The following is a 14213-nucleotide window of genomic DNA, read 5'->3' as shown; positions in this document are numbered from 1 at the left end:
GGGGGGGGGGGGGTTGGGGCGCCGCACCCTGTCACACACAGAGAAGGGCCGATCAGGGGGTTGGGACGCCGCACCCTGTCACACACAGAGTTGCAGGGCAATCAAGGGGTTTGGGCGCTGCCTCCTGTCACGCTGATCCGGTGCAGGAGTCCTCGTGGCTCCGCTGATCCCGGTGCTGGGAGGCATATTACCCTTTTACTATATAGGATAGAGGCCTGGTACATGGGTAGGGGCTAGCTGGTTTGCCCTGAAGGGTGTCCTGGATCAGGGTGGGGGTCCCCACTGGGGTGCCTGGCCAGCCTGGATTAGGGGATGATGGCTGTTTGCAGCTGGTCACACACTCTTCAGGGTGGGGGTCCCCACTGGGGTGCCTGGCCAGTCTGGGTGAGGAGCTGAGGGCTGCTTTCAGGGTGGCAGTTGACTGAAGCTCCCAACCGCTCCTTTTTTTCTTTTTCTTTTTTTTTTATTCTGGGCCAGCTTTAGCTCTGGCTCTAGCTCTGAGGCTTCCGCTGCTGAAAGCAGGTATCTGGTTTGTTTGCGTTCTATAATCGAAACAATGTATAACTCCAGCTCTGAGATCCCGGTGGCTGAAAGCTGGTTTCTGGGCTTTTGTTTAGCTTCTATATTTGTTACAATGTTTCAAACTGCCAGGTCAGAGGCCGGCAGCGGCAGGTGGGGAACGTTGGAGTCCGCCAGTCACTGGAGCAAGCAAGCCTCCCTGTTCGCTTCAGTGCATGGCTTCTGGCCGCCATCTTGGTTGTCAGTTAATTTGCATATACTCACTGATTAGCCAATGAAAAGGGTAGCGGTCGTATGCTAATTACCATGTTTCTCTTTTACTAGTGTAGACATATTACTGGAAGATATCAAGGGAGATGTCAACAGCAATATAATAGTATGGGACGTTAATACCTCATTGACATCACTGAATAAATGCTCTAGACAAAAAATCAGCAAAGAAACAGCAATTCTAAACAACTCACTAGATCAGGTGAAATTCATTGACATCTTCAAAATATTTCACACCAAAGCTACAGAATATACATTCTTCTCATGTGCATAAGATACATTTTCAAAGATAGACCACATATTGGGACACAGGGAAAGTCTCTACAAATTCAAGAAGATTGAAGTCATATCATGCACCTTCTCAGATCACAATGGCATGATATTGGAAGTAAACTACAATAAGAACAATCACAAAAATTCAAACACTTGGAGGCTAAATAGCATGTTATTAAATAAACTATGATTGGGTTACCAAAGAGATCAAAGAGGAAATAAAAAACATCCTGGAAACAAATGACAATGAAAACACAACAATCCAAAATATATGGAACACAGTGAAAGCAGTCCTGATAAGGAAGTTCATAGCATTACAGGCCTACCTCAAAAAACAAGAAAAAATGGTATTAATTATCTAACTCCCCAACTTAAATAATTAGAAAGAGAAAAACAAGAAAAGCTGAAAGTGAACAGAAGGAAGGAAATAATAAAGATCAGAGTGGAAATAAATGACATAGAGACAAAAAATATACAAAAGATCAATGAAACCAAGAACTGGTTCTTTGAAGGGATAAACAAGATTGATGAACCTCTAGCCAGGCTCACCAAGAAGCAAAGAGAGAGGACCCAAATAAACAAAATCAAAAATGAAAGAGGGGAGATAACAACAGACCTTACAGAAATGCCAACTATTATAAAAATAATACTATGAATAACTCTATTACAAAAAACTGGCCAACTTAGAAGAAATGGACATATTAGTAAAAAAAATACATCCTTCCAAAACTCAATCAGGAAGAATAAAAAAAATCTGAATAGGCCAATAACTATGGGGGAAATTGAAGCAGTAATCAAAAAACTTCCAGCAAACAAAATCCCTGTGTCAGATGGCTTCAGAGGGAAGTTTTACCAAACATTCAAAAAAGAACTAAAACCTATCCTCCTCAGACTATTCAAAAAAAAATTCAAGAGGATGGAACCCTTCCAAGCTCTTTCCATGAAGCCAGCATTACCCTAATCCCAAAACCAGATAAAGACACTACAAAAAAAGAGAATTACAGGCCAACATCCCTGATGAACATAGATGCTAAAATCCTCAACAAAATTCTAGCAAATTGAATAGAGCATTACATTAGAAAGATCTTACACCATTACCAATTGGGATTTATTCCAGGAATGCAAGGTTGGTACAATATCCACAAATCAATAAATGTGATACATCACATAAACAAACTGAGAGACAAAAATCACATAATCATATCAATTGATGCAGAAAAAGCATTTGACAAAATCCAACACCCTTTCTTGATAAAAAAAATCTCAGCAAAGTGGGAATAGAGCGAGCATATCTCAACATAATAAAAGCCTTATATGATAATCCTACAACCAACATCATACTCAATGGACAAAAACTAAAACCATTTCTCCTAAGAACAGGAATAAGACAGGGATGCCCACTCTCACCACTCCTGTTTGACATAGTACTGCAATTGTTAGCCATAGAGATCACTTGAGAAGAAGAAATAAAAGGCATCCAAATTGGAAAAGAAGAAGTAAAACTGTCATTATTCACAGATGACATGGTATTTTACATAGCAAACCCTAAATACTCCATCAAAAAACTACTAGATTTAATAAATGAATTTGGTCATGTAGCCGGATACAAAATTAACACCCAGAAATCTATGGCTTTTTACTAGTATGCACCAATAATGAACTCATAGAAAGAGAAACAAACAAACAAATAACAATCCCATTTACCATTACACCAAAAAAATTATGATACGTAAGAATAAACTTAACTAAGGAGGTAAAAGACCTGTACTCAGAAAACTACAGGACATTGAAAAAAGATATATAGAGAGCATAAACAAATGGAACAATATACTGTGTTCATAGATTGATAGAATCAACATCATTAAAATATCCATAGTACCCAAAGCAATCTATAGATTTAATGCAATCCCCATTAAAATATCAACTGCATATTTCACAGACCTAGATCAAACTCCCCAAAAATTCATATGAAATTTTAAAAAAGGCCCCAATAGCCTCAGCCATCTTGAGAAAGAAGAACAAAGTTGGAGGGATCACAATACCAGATATCAAGTTATATGACAAAGCCACTGTTCTCAAAACTGCCTGGTACTGTCATAAGAACTGACATATAGACCAATGGAACAGAACAGAGAACCCTGAAATTGACCCAAGCCATTATGCTTAATTAATATTTGACAAAAGAGGCAAGAACATACAATGGAATCAAAACAGTCTCTTCAATAAATGGTGTTGGGAAAATTGGGCAGATCCATCCAAAAAAATGAAAGTAGACCACCAACTTACACCATACACAAAAATAAACTCAAAATGGATAAAGGACTTAAACGTAAGATGGGAAACCATAAAAATCTTAGAAGAAGCTATAGGCAACAAAATAGCAGACATTTAGCGTAGCTATATCTTTACCAATACAGCTCCTAGGGCAATGGAAACTAAAGACAAAATAAACAAATAGGACTACATCAAAATAAAAAGCTTCTGCACAGAAAAAAAACAAAAAAACAAACAAAAACAAACAAACAAACAAAAAAAGCCATCAACAAAACAACAAGAAAGACCTCTGCAGGGGAGAACATATTTGCCAATGTTATATCCAATATGGGTCTAATCTTTAAAATTTATAGGGGACTCATACAACTTAATAAAAGGAAGATAAACAATCCAATCAATAAATGGGCAAAAGACCTAAATAGACATGTTTCATTGGAGGACATATAGAAAGCCAAGAGATTTAGGAAAACATGTTCAAAGTCACCAATCATCTGAGAGATGCAAATCAAAATGACAGTGAGGTACCATCTCAACCTGTCAGAATGGCTATTATCAACAAATCAACATACATCAAGTGCTGGTGAGGATGTGGACAAAAAGGAACCCTCTTGCTCTGTTGGTGGAAATGCAAACTGGTCCAGCCACTGTGGAAAACAGTACAGAGCAGTAATGGCAAACCTTTTGAGCTCGGCATGCCAGCATTTTGAAAAACCCTAACTTAACTCTGGTGCCGTGTCACATATAGAAATTTTTTTGATATTTGCAACCATAGTAAAACAAAGACTTATATTTTTGATATTTATTTTATATATCTAAATGCCATTTAACAAAGAAAAATCAACCAGAAAATGACTTCGCGTGTCACCTCTGACATGTGTGTCATAGGTTCGCCATCACTGGTATAGAGTTTCCTCAAAAAATTTAAAATGGAACTCCCGTTTGACCCAGTAATCCTAGTTCTATGAATATATCCCAAGAAATCAGAAATACCAATCAGAAAAGACATATGCACTTCTATGTTCATAGTAGCACAATTTATAATAGCTAAGATTTGGAAATAGCCTAAATGCCCCTCAGCAAATGAACGGATTTAAAACAGTGGTACATCTACACAATGGAATACTATGCTGCTGTAAAAAAAAAGATACCATTTTCAACAGCATGAATGGACATGGAGACTATTATGCTAAGTGAAATAAGTCAGTCGGAGCAAAACAAAAATCACATGATCTCACTCATTTGTGGAATATAATGAACAACATGAACTGATGAACAAAAACAGATCCAGAGATGGAGAATCATCGAACAGACTGTCAAACTTCAGAGAGAAGGCAGGGGAGGGGTGATGTTAAGAGATCAACCAAAGAACTTGTATGCATGAATATAAGCATAACCAAGGGGCACAGACACTAGGGGGGTGAGGGCATGTGTTTCAGGGTGGTGGCTGGGGAGAGCTCAATGGGGGGAAAAGGAGACATATGTAACACTATATGTAGTATTTAAACAATAAAGAATTATTTAAAAATGGAAACAAACAAGTACCTATCAATAATAACCTTAAACATAAATGGATTAAACGCTTTAATTTAAAGATATAGAGTAGCTGAATGGATAAGAAAACATGACCCATATATATGCTGTCTACAAGAGACCCACCTCAGAACACGGGGCTCACACGGACTGAAAGTGAAGAGATGGGGGAAAAAACAAAACAAAACAAAAAACAAAAAGATTTCAGGCAAATGAAAAAAAAAAGCTGGGGTAGCAATACTTATATTTGACAAAATAGACATCAAAGTTAAGGCCATAACAAAAAATAATTAAGACCACTTCATAATACTAAAGGGATCAATATAACAATAGGCTATAACTCTGGTAAACATATATGTACCCAATACAGGAGCATCCAAATACATAAAAAACCTTATGGAAGATATCAAGGGAGTGATCAACAGCAATACAATCATAGTAGGATACTTTAATACACCACTGACACCACTATATAAATCCTCTAATAAAAAATCAGCAAAGAAACATCAATCTTAAATGACTGACTAGATCAGATGGAAATAATTGATATCTTCAGAAAATTTCACCCCAAACCTATGGAATATACATTCTTCTCAAGTGCACATGAGAAATTTTCTAAGATAGACCTCATGTTAGGACACAGGCTAAGTCTCTACAAATTCAAGAAGATTGATATCATATCAAGTATCTTCTCAGATCACAATGGCATAAATTAGAAATCAACTACAATAAAAACTATCAAACTCATAGAGGCTAAATAGCATGTTATTAAACAATGAACCAGTTTTCAAAAAGATAAAATATTAAATAAAAAAACATTCTTTAAAGAAATTACAATGAAAATACAACAATCTAAAATCTATGGGACACAGTGAGAGCAGTCCTGAGAGGGAAGTTCAGAGCACCATAGGCCTACTTCAAAAAATAAGAAAAACTTTTGATAAGTTAACTAACCTTACAACTCAAAGAATTAGAAAGAGAGCAACAAGAAAAGCTCAGAGTAAGTAGAAGGAAGAAAATAATAATGATCAGAGTGGAAATAAATGACACACAGAGAAAAAAAAGTTCAATAAAACCAAGAGCTAGTTCTTTGAAGTGATAAAAAAAAGATTGATGAACCTCTAGCCAAACTCACCAAAAAAAACAAAGAGAGAGCACCCCACTAAACAAAATCAGAAATGAAAGAGGTGAAGTAACAAGTAACACCACAGAAATACAAAGGATTGTAACAAAAAATACTATGAATACTATTCCAACAAACTGGACAACCTAGAAAAAAATGGACATAATCCTAGAAAAATACACTCTTCCAAAACTCAATCAGGAATAAGCAGAATACATGAATAGGTCAATAACTACTGATGAAATTGAAGCAGTAAATAAAAAACTTTCAGCAAACAAAATCCATGTTCCAGACAGCTTCAGAGGGGAGTTTTATCAACCATTCAAAGAACAACTAACAGCTATCTCCCTCAAACAATTCCAAAAAAATCCAAGAGTAAGGTACACTTCCAAGCTCATTTTACTAGACCAGGATTATCCTAATTCCAAAAACCAGATAAAGATACTATAAAGAAAGAGAATTACAGGCCAATATCTCTTATGAACATAGATGTTAAGATTCTCAATATTTACAAAACATTTATAAAATATTAGTAAATCAGATCCAGCAATATATTAAAATATCATACATCATGATCAAGTGGAATTTATTCCAGGGATGCAAGGCTGGTACAATATTTGCAAACAATAATCATGATACATCACATAAACTAATTGGAAGACAAAAATCACATGATCATATCAATAGATACAGAAAAAACTTTTGAAAAAAAATCCTATACACATTTTTAAAAAAAACTCTTATCAAAGTGGGAATAGGGGGGATCATATCTCAACATAATAAATGACAAACCTACAGCCAACATCATACTGAATGGGCAAAAACTAAAACTATTTCCCTTAAGAACAGGAACAGAGAGGGATGTTCACTTTCACTACTCTTTTTTGTTGTTGTTATTGTTGTTGTTCCCCGTATTTATTTATTTATTTATTTATTTATTTATTTATTTATTGCTTAAAGTATTACAAAGGGTATTACATATGTGTCCTTTTTTTTCCCCCGCCCTTGACAATCCCCTGGCCTCCCCTACCCCCCAGTGTCTTATGTCCATTGGTTATGCTTATATGCATGCATACAAGTCCTTCGGTTGATCTCTTACCCCCCTCCCTCCTGCCCCCAAACCCTCCTCGGCCTTCCCGCTGCAGTTTGACAATCTGTTTGAGGCAGCTCTGCCTCTGTATCTATTATTGTTCAAAAGTTTATAATGGTCTCTATTATCCATGAATGAGTGAGATCATGTGGTATTTTTCCTTCATTGACTGGCTTATTTCACTTAGCATAATGCTCTCCAGTTCCACCCATGCCATTGCAAATGGTAAGAGTTCCTTCTTTTTTACAGCAGCATAGTATTCCATCGTGTAGATGCACCAACTTTCACTACTCTTATTCAACATAATACTGGAAGGCCTTGCCACAACAATTTTGAGAAAGAAGATCAAAATTGGAGGGATCACAGCAGGTCATTATCTCCCGAGGGGTCCCAGACTGCGAGAGGGCACAGGCCGGGCTGAGGGACCCCCCCTTCCACCCCGAGTGCACAAATTTTTGTGCACCAGGCCTCTAGTCAATAATATGTGTGCATGAGGCAGTCCACGTTTCTGAAATTCAATGACATGAATTTTAGCTATTACTTTGCCAAATAAATGGAATTTACAGATATCATTTAAAAGAGCATTCAGCTTGCCCTGACCGGTTTGGCTCAGTGGATAGAGCGTCGACCTGCGGACTGAAGGGTCCCAGGTTCGAGTCCAGTCAAGGGCACATGCCCAGTTGCAGACTTGATTCCCAGTAAGGGGTCCTGCAGGAGGCAGCTGATTGGTGATTCTCTCTGATCATTAATGTTTCTATCTCTCTCTCCCTTATCTCTGAAATCAATAAAAATATATTTTTTTTAAAAAAAGAGCATTCAACTTAATATTAAAAACTCTGCCTACCAAGTCAGGTCTGTTTCAACTTTTTGCCAGCTTTGTAAATTGTTTGCAATATCTGCCCATTTGTGGTTGCATGTCATGGTTATGAATAAATTGGGCTTGCCATACTTCGTTACAATTGCCATAGCATACTGATATCGCTGCTGCATATTTCTGGGACTACCCTCATAAGATGACAGAAGTATTATCATTTTACCAATCGGCACATTGTCATTTTCAGATCTAGATTTGAGATAATCCATCAAACCACTATATTTTTCAACTCTCAACTTAGATTGGTTTGCTTTGATGAAATTTATCCAATTGGCCTCCATTTTTGAATATGAATCCACAATAAACTGTTGAGTTAATTTTCCTGCATTTAAAATAGGATTGAACGTGTCCCGCACAGAGAGATGAAATCCATAATACTGCATTTGTGTGACTCGTGTCCTTACATTTTGTCTAGTATTATTATCGATTACACTTATATTGCCTCTGAGTCTTAATGCAATATCTGTTTCCCAGCCTTTCTCACCATGTGGAAAAAGAATAGGATATGTCATTGCATCTAATGTAGGAAACAGGATATTGATTTGTTTTGTTTTAGTGGCATTTGGATTATTGGGATCTGGTTTACAATGAATGAGCAAGTCCCTTTCAAAAGGAGGTTCTCCATCCTCTTTTCTGAATATGACAGCAACCTCGGTTACACGGGGAGAATTATATCTACCTGGGTCACTGTTACGATCGTATTTAATTGCCATTGTTACTTCTGTGGGAGCAATACCTTTTGCTGCTGCTTCAGATTGGGCTTCCTTTTCTACCTCAGGTAGCATCTTGTATGATTTTGTAAATTCAATTATTTCATGCATGAGGTTGTTGATCATGAGTCTTTCTGAGCAGGCCTGGTTTTCTGGCATTGCTAATCTTTTACTTGTAGCTTCGGCTGTATCCAAAATATAGAGTTGAGCAAACTTCTGAGAAACACCATCCAAAGGATGTAAAGTTCCAGTATGGTGATAAACTTGTCCATGCATTCTAAAGCAGTATGGCCCATATCCTGATGGCGATGCAATATTTGCACCCATGGAAGCAAAAGCAAAAGAACTATTTATGGAATGAATATTTTCCATGAAATTTTTACTGTCTGAATCTTCTTTTGTCATTAATCTTTTTAAATATGCTGGGTAATCAGGAAAATGTATATCATTTGGACAGACTTTCCCTTTGCTACAACATCGAGTAAATTTCCCATCGATGGTTTTTCATCAGAGAAATTTAGGGATAGGCAAAATTCACATCTAACAGTCATTCCACCACAACTATGTTCGAGAATTGCATCCTCATGTACTCCATTTTTGCTGAGAAGGCAGTTCCTACCAGTATTGGTAGTACTTGTTGATAACTGTTCTCTAGACATATTCTGTGGTCGCCACCACCTTCTTTCAATTTCAAAGGCATGTTGGTCTTTAGACATTTTCTGTCGATAATACTGGTGTTTTTCGGCATCAAAGCGATGTTTTTCCAGTAGCTGGTGTTCAGATACATTCTGTCTCAGGCACTGCCTTCTTTTAAGATCATACTCACGCTGTTCTGCAGACACTTTCTGTCGATAACGCCGGCATCTTTCGGCTGCAGAGCTACATTGTATCAACAGTTGTTCTTTAGATATAGTCCCACCTCTCTACTGTCATGGTCTGAGATGCAGGTGAATGAGAGTCCTGGCTGTCAGGCTGCTGAGAGCTATCTGACCAAAGGCTGATTCTGGCTGATTCTGTGGGGGTGGGACGTCCTCCTCCCTGCTGTCAGTTTCCGCAGCTGTGATGAGGAAGCTGGGGTGACAGAGGGAGCTGCACCCTCCAAGCCACCCTCTCTCTTGCTCTGCTCTATGTCCAGCAGTCTCCTGCTCTGCCAAGTCCTCCAAACCTCCTGCTCTCTGCTGGCAAGGTCCTGGGATCCCGCGTGTGTGTCTATGGCCTTGCCTCCTGGGGCCGGCAAAGGTCCTGGGAGCCTGCAGCCACGGCTGCCATTGCCTCCTGGGGCGCCTGGCACCTGTGTATGCAAATTAACTGCCATCTTTGTTAGGTTAATTTGCATAGTCATGCTGATTGGCTGGTGGGCGTGGCTTGAGCGTAGCTGAGGGACAGCTAATTTGCATGTTTCTCTTTTATTATATAGGATTTTAGTTATAATCACACAAATATATATAAGGTTCATTTAAAGCTTATTTTCTTATTAATCTTATGATTAATTTGGAAAATAAATATTTCCATAAACAGTAAAAATACTTGTAGCAAATAGGTAGTAACAATTATATTTAAAAACCTTTAAAAGTGTACCTTTATTAAAAATCTTTAGCCAAACAAAATAGCTATTAATTTATTGGTTATTAAATCTGACCATATTGACTAATTTCTAAGGAGACTGAGGAAAGCAATGAGAAAGAATTGGATGATGAAAGGTTTCTCTGGCTATGGAGGTATGTTGTCTGTAATAATAACTAACAAAATGGAGCTCTTTGCCATGTACTGCTTTAACACATACCTATACTCTTAGGTATGTACCATCATTATCCACGTCTTACAAGTGAGAAAAACAAGTAACATGTCTAAAATTACCTAGCCTGTATGAGGCCAACCAAGGATTTGAGCTCAAGCATGCAAGTTTCTGGAGCCCACTCACCTAACTTACTGTCTATATCAGTAATAATATTAAGCCTCCCATTTACTTTAAATATATTTTACATAGAACCTAGTAGATGAGCTCAGCCAGAGGCAATGATATCTCATGTCTGAAACATATAGTTTAACACTAATACTCAGAACACCAGACTAAGGTCCAATAGACCTGGCTAATTAGCTAGAATGACCTAACCTCTGAGGAGGCTCAACAACCTCTTTGAACTTCCATTTTCCTAAGTGTATAATGAGGAAAAAAGAATAAGTCTCTCTGGTTGGGTTATTATGCGGGTTTAATGCCCAGCTGGGAGGCAACCAATTGATGTTTCTCAATCAATGTTTCTCTCTCACATTGATCTCTCTCTCTCTCTCCCTTCCTCTGTTTCTGAAAACCATCTATATATATAAAGAGGTAATATACTAATTGGTCTTAATGGTGTCACAGTCACAACCACTAAGGAGGAGGCTGCCTGTGTGTTGCTCCTGGAGATGGGGTGGAAGCGGGGAAGTGCCCAGAGGAGGCCCGTGCCTGGGAGGGTGGGGGTGAGAGCCCGTAGCACCCCCCTCACCAGTTCTTCACCACCCACCACTCACACTCAGAGTGTCCCGCCGCTCACCTGCCTCGGGAAGGAGCACAGTGCAGCAGGCAGGAGGTTTCCACACTCTCCTCCGGTGCCATGATGGGGCGGAGCTGCCATGTTGCTCTGGAGACAGGGTGGAAGCAGGGAGGCGGCCAGAGAAGGCAGGACCAGCCTGAGGCTACTCGAGGGACTGAGGGCGGGGCTTGAAGCGGCCAGAGAAGGCCAGAGGGGCGGGGGGGCTGGGTCAGGCGCACTGGAGCTCTGTGTGGAGAGGTTGCAGGGGTGGGCAAACTTTTTGACTTGAGGGCCACAATGGGTTCTTAAACTGGATCGGAGGGCCGGAACAAAAGCATGGATGGAGTGTTTGTGTGAACTAATATAAATTCAAAGTAAACATCATTACATAAAAGGGTACGGTCTTTTTTTTTTTTTTAGTTTTATTCATTTCAAACCAGCTGGATCCGGCCCACGGGCCATAGTTTGCCCACGGCTGGGTTAGGGTGTCAAGGCAGGGTGGCAGGTGGGTGGGCGGGCCATGTGATTTTGCACATTGGGATCCTAGTTAAACATATTCTTGCTGAGGATTAAAAGAAATCCCATGAAAGAAATCCATGGACTTTCAAGAGCAGTTCTTAGAAACATGTTTTCAAATTTTCAAATGTAAAAGTGTTCCCAGCTTTTTCAATTCCCTTTGTTAAGAGTTATGTGATTTCTCTGCATTTCCTCATACAATAATTTAATACTTTTTCATTTTAAAAAAATTGACACATCTATCTTTCTTCATGGACACTTTTCTCAAAGGACAAATATTTTACTCAATGGGTGTTACTGTCACAAGATGAGTAGAAAAACCACAAAGTTACATTGAGATGTAAATATTGAGGATTTGTTTCCTAACTCATATTGTGCATTAACAAAACTAAAATAATGGCATTTTAACAAAACTAAAATAATGACCTTTCAAATTAGTGAAAAACATTAGAAATTAAGAGTGTTAAATTTTCAAATGCTACAATCATGGATAATTCACTATAAATTTCCTATCTAATAAAGAGGGAATTTGCTCATTGACCCTCATGCCATTGCAAAGATGGCGGTGCCCACAGTCAATAAGGAGGTAATATGCTAATTGACTGCCCCGCCCTCAAAGATGGAGGCACCCACAGCCACAAGATGGCTGGCAGGGGAGGGCAGCTGTGGGCGATCAGGCCAACAGGGCAGGGCAGTTGGGGGTGACCGGGCCTGAAGAGGAGGGCAGTTAGGGGCGACCAGGTCTGCAGGGGAGTGCAGTTGGGGGCAACCAGGCCTGCAGGGGAGGGCAGTTGGGGGCGATCAAGCCTGCAGGGGAGGGAAGTTTAGGGTGACCAGGCCTGCAGGGGAGGGCAGTTGGGGACAATCGGACTGGCAGGGGAGCAGTTAGGCGTCAATCAGGCTGGCAGGGAAGTGGTTAGGGGGTGATCAGGCTGGCAGGCAGAAGCGGTTAGGGGCAATCAGGCAGGCAGGCAGGCAAGTGGTTGGGAGCCAGTAGTCCTGGATAGTGAGAGGGATGTCCGACTGCCAGTTACCAGTAAGTATAATTTTACCATTGAGTGTTCTATTTCTAAAACTATTTTTCAGTGTTATGTGAAGCAAAACTTGAAAGCATTTTGCCAATATTTTTCCTTAAAAAAATTGTCATTTTAGAGGTGATAAAAATCTATATTTATAATTAATGAATTTATAGCTCCTGAAAAAAGTTACTAAAGTACCTGATAACCAAGAAGCCCTATGGCTTTTTGAAAGTTTCTAAGGATAAAAACGTACAATTCCCCAAAGATTTAAAGCCAGTTTTAAAAAGTCAGATAGGTTCTAATCTTGGCAAAAATCACATTTTCTAAATGCAGTTTAACAAATTTAAGGATTGCTTTTTAAAAAATAATTTATTTTTCAATTATAGTTGATGTGCAATATTATATTAGATTTAGGTATACCATCTGACACTATATAGTTACTACAAGATTAATAACTCTATTCCCTAAGATATACTTTACATCTCTATGACTATTCTGTAACTATCAATTTGTACTTCTTAATTTCTTCACGTTTTTTCACTCATTCCCCACTCCCCAATTCCACTCCCATCTGGCGAACCGACAAAATGTTCTCTTTATCTGAGTCTGTTTTTGTTTTACTTGTTTGTTTATATTTTATATTTTTTAGATTCCACATATAAGTGAAATAATATAGCATTTTTATTTCTCTGTCTGACTTATTTTACTCAGCACAATACTCTCTAGTTCTATCCATATTGTTGCAGATGGCAAGATTTCATTCTTTCTCATGCCTGGGTCATATTCCATTGTATATATGCACCACTTATTTATCCATTCATCTATTGATGGATATTTAGATTGCTTCCATATTTTGGCTTTTGTAAATAATGCTGCAGTGAACATATGCATGTATAGACTTTTTGATTTAATGTTCTTTTGTTTGTTTGTTTGTTTATTTTGGATAAATACCCAGAGTAGAATTGCTGGGTCCTTCTTTGCTTCTTGGTATAGACTTTGTTTTAAAGCTTATTTTGTCTGGTATATGTATTGCTATCCAGCTTTTTATTTTCTTTCTTCATTTTAATGAAATATCTTTTTTCATCCATTTTCTTTTAGTCTGTGTGTGTCTTTGGATCTGAAGTGAGTCTCTTGTAGACAGAGACTACAAGGGTCTTGTTTCATTATTCATTTAGCCACCTATGTCTTTTGATTAAAGCATTTAATCCATTTGCATTTAAAGTAATTGGCAAAACTTATGTGCTTATTGGCATTTTATGTTTTACTAGAGGCCCAGTGCACGAAATTCGTGGACTGGTAGGGTTCCTAGTGGCTACTGGCTGCTGGCTGGGTATTCTCTCCCTTACCCCAGCCACCTGATGCCACCACTAGCCAGGGACCCCCTCCTTTCCCCTGGCCAACCCCGCCCCCTGGTCAAACTTCCAGACGAACTCCCTGTCTAGGGGACAGTTTGCATACTATGCTTTTATTATATAGGATATTTTCTTTCTTCTTCTCAAAGA

This window comes from Myotis lucifugus, unplaced genomic scaffold, assembly GCF_000147115.1.
Source record: "Myotis lucifugus unplaced genomic scaffold, Myoluc2.0 scaffold_50, whole genome shotgun sequence".
NCBI classification, from domain to species: domain Eukaryota; kingdom Metazoa; phylum Chordata; class Mammalia; order Chiroptera; family Vespertilionidae; genus Myotis; species Myotis lucifugus.
This window is presented reverse-complemented; position numbering follows the sequence as displayed.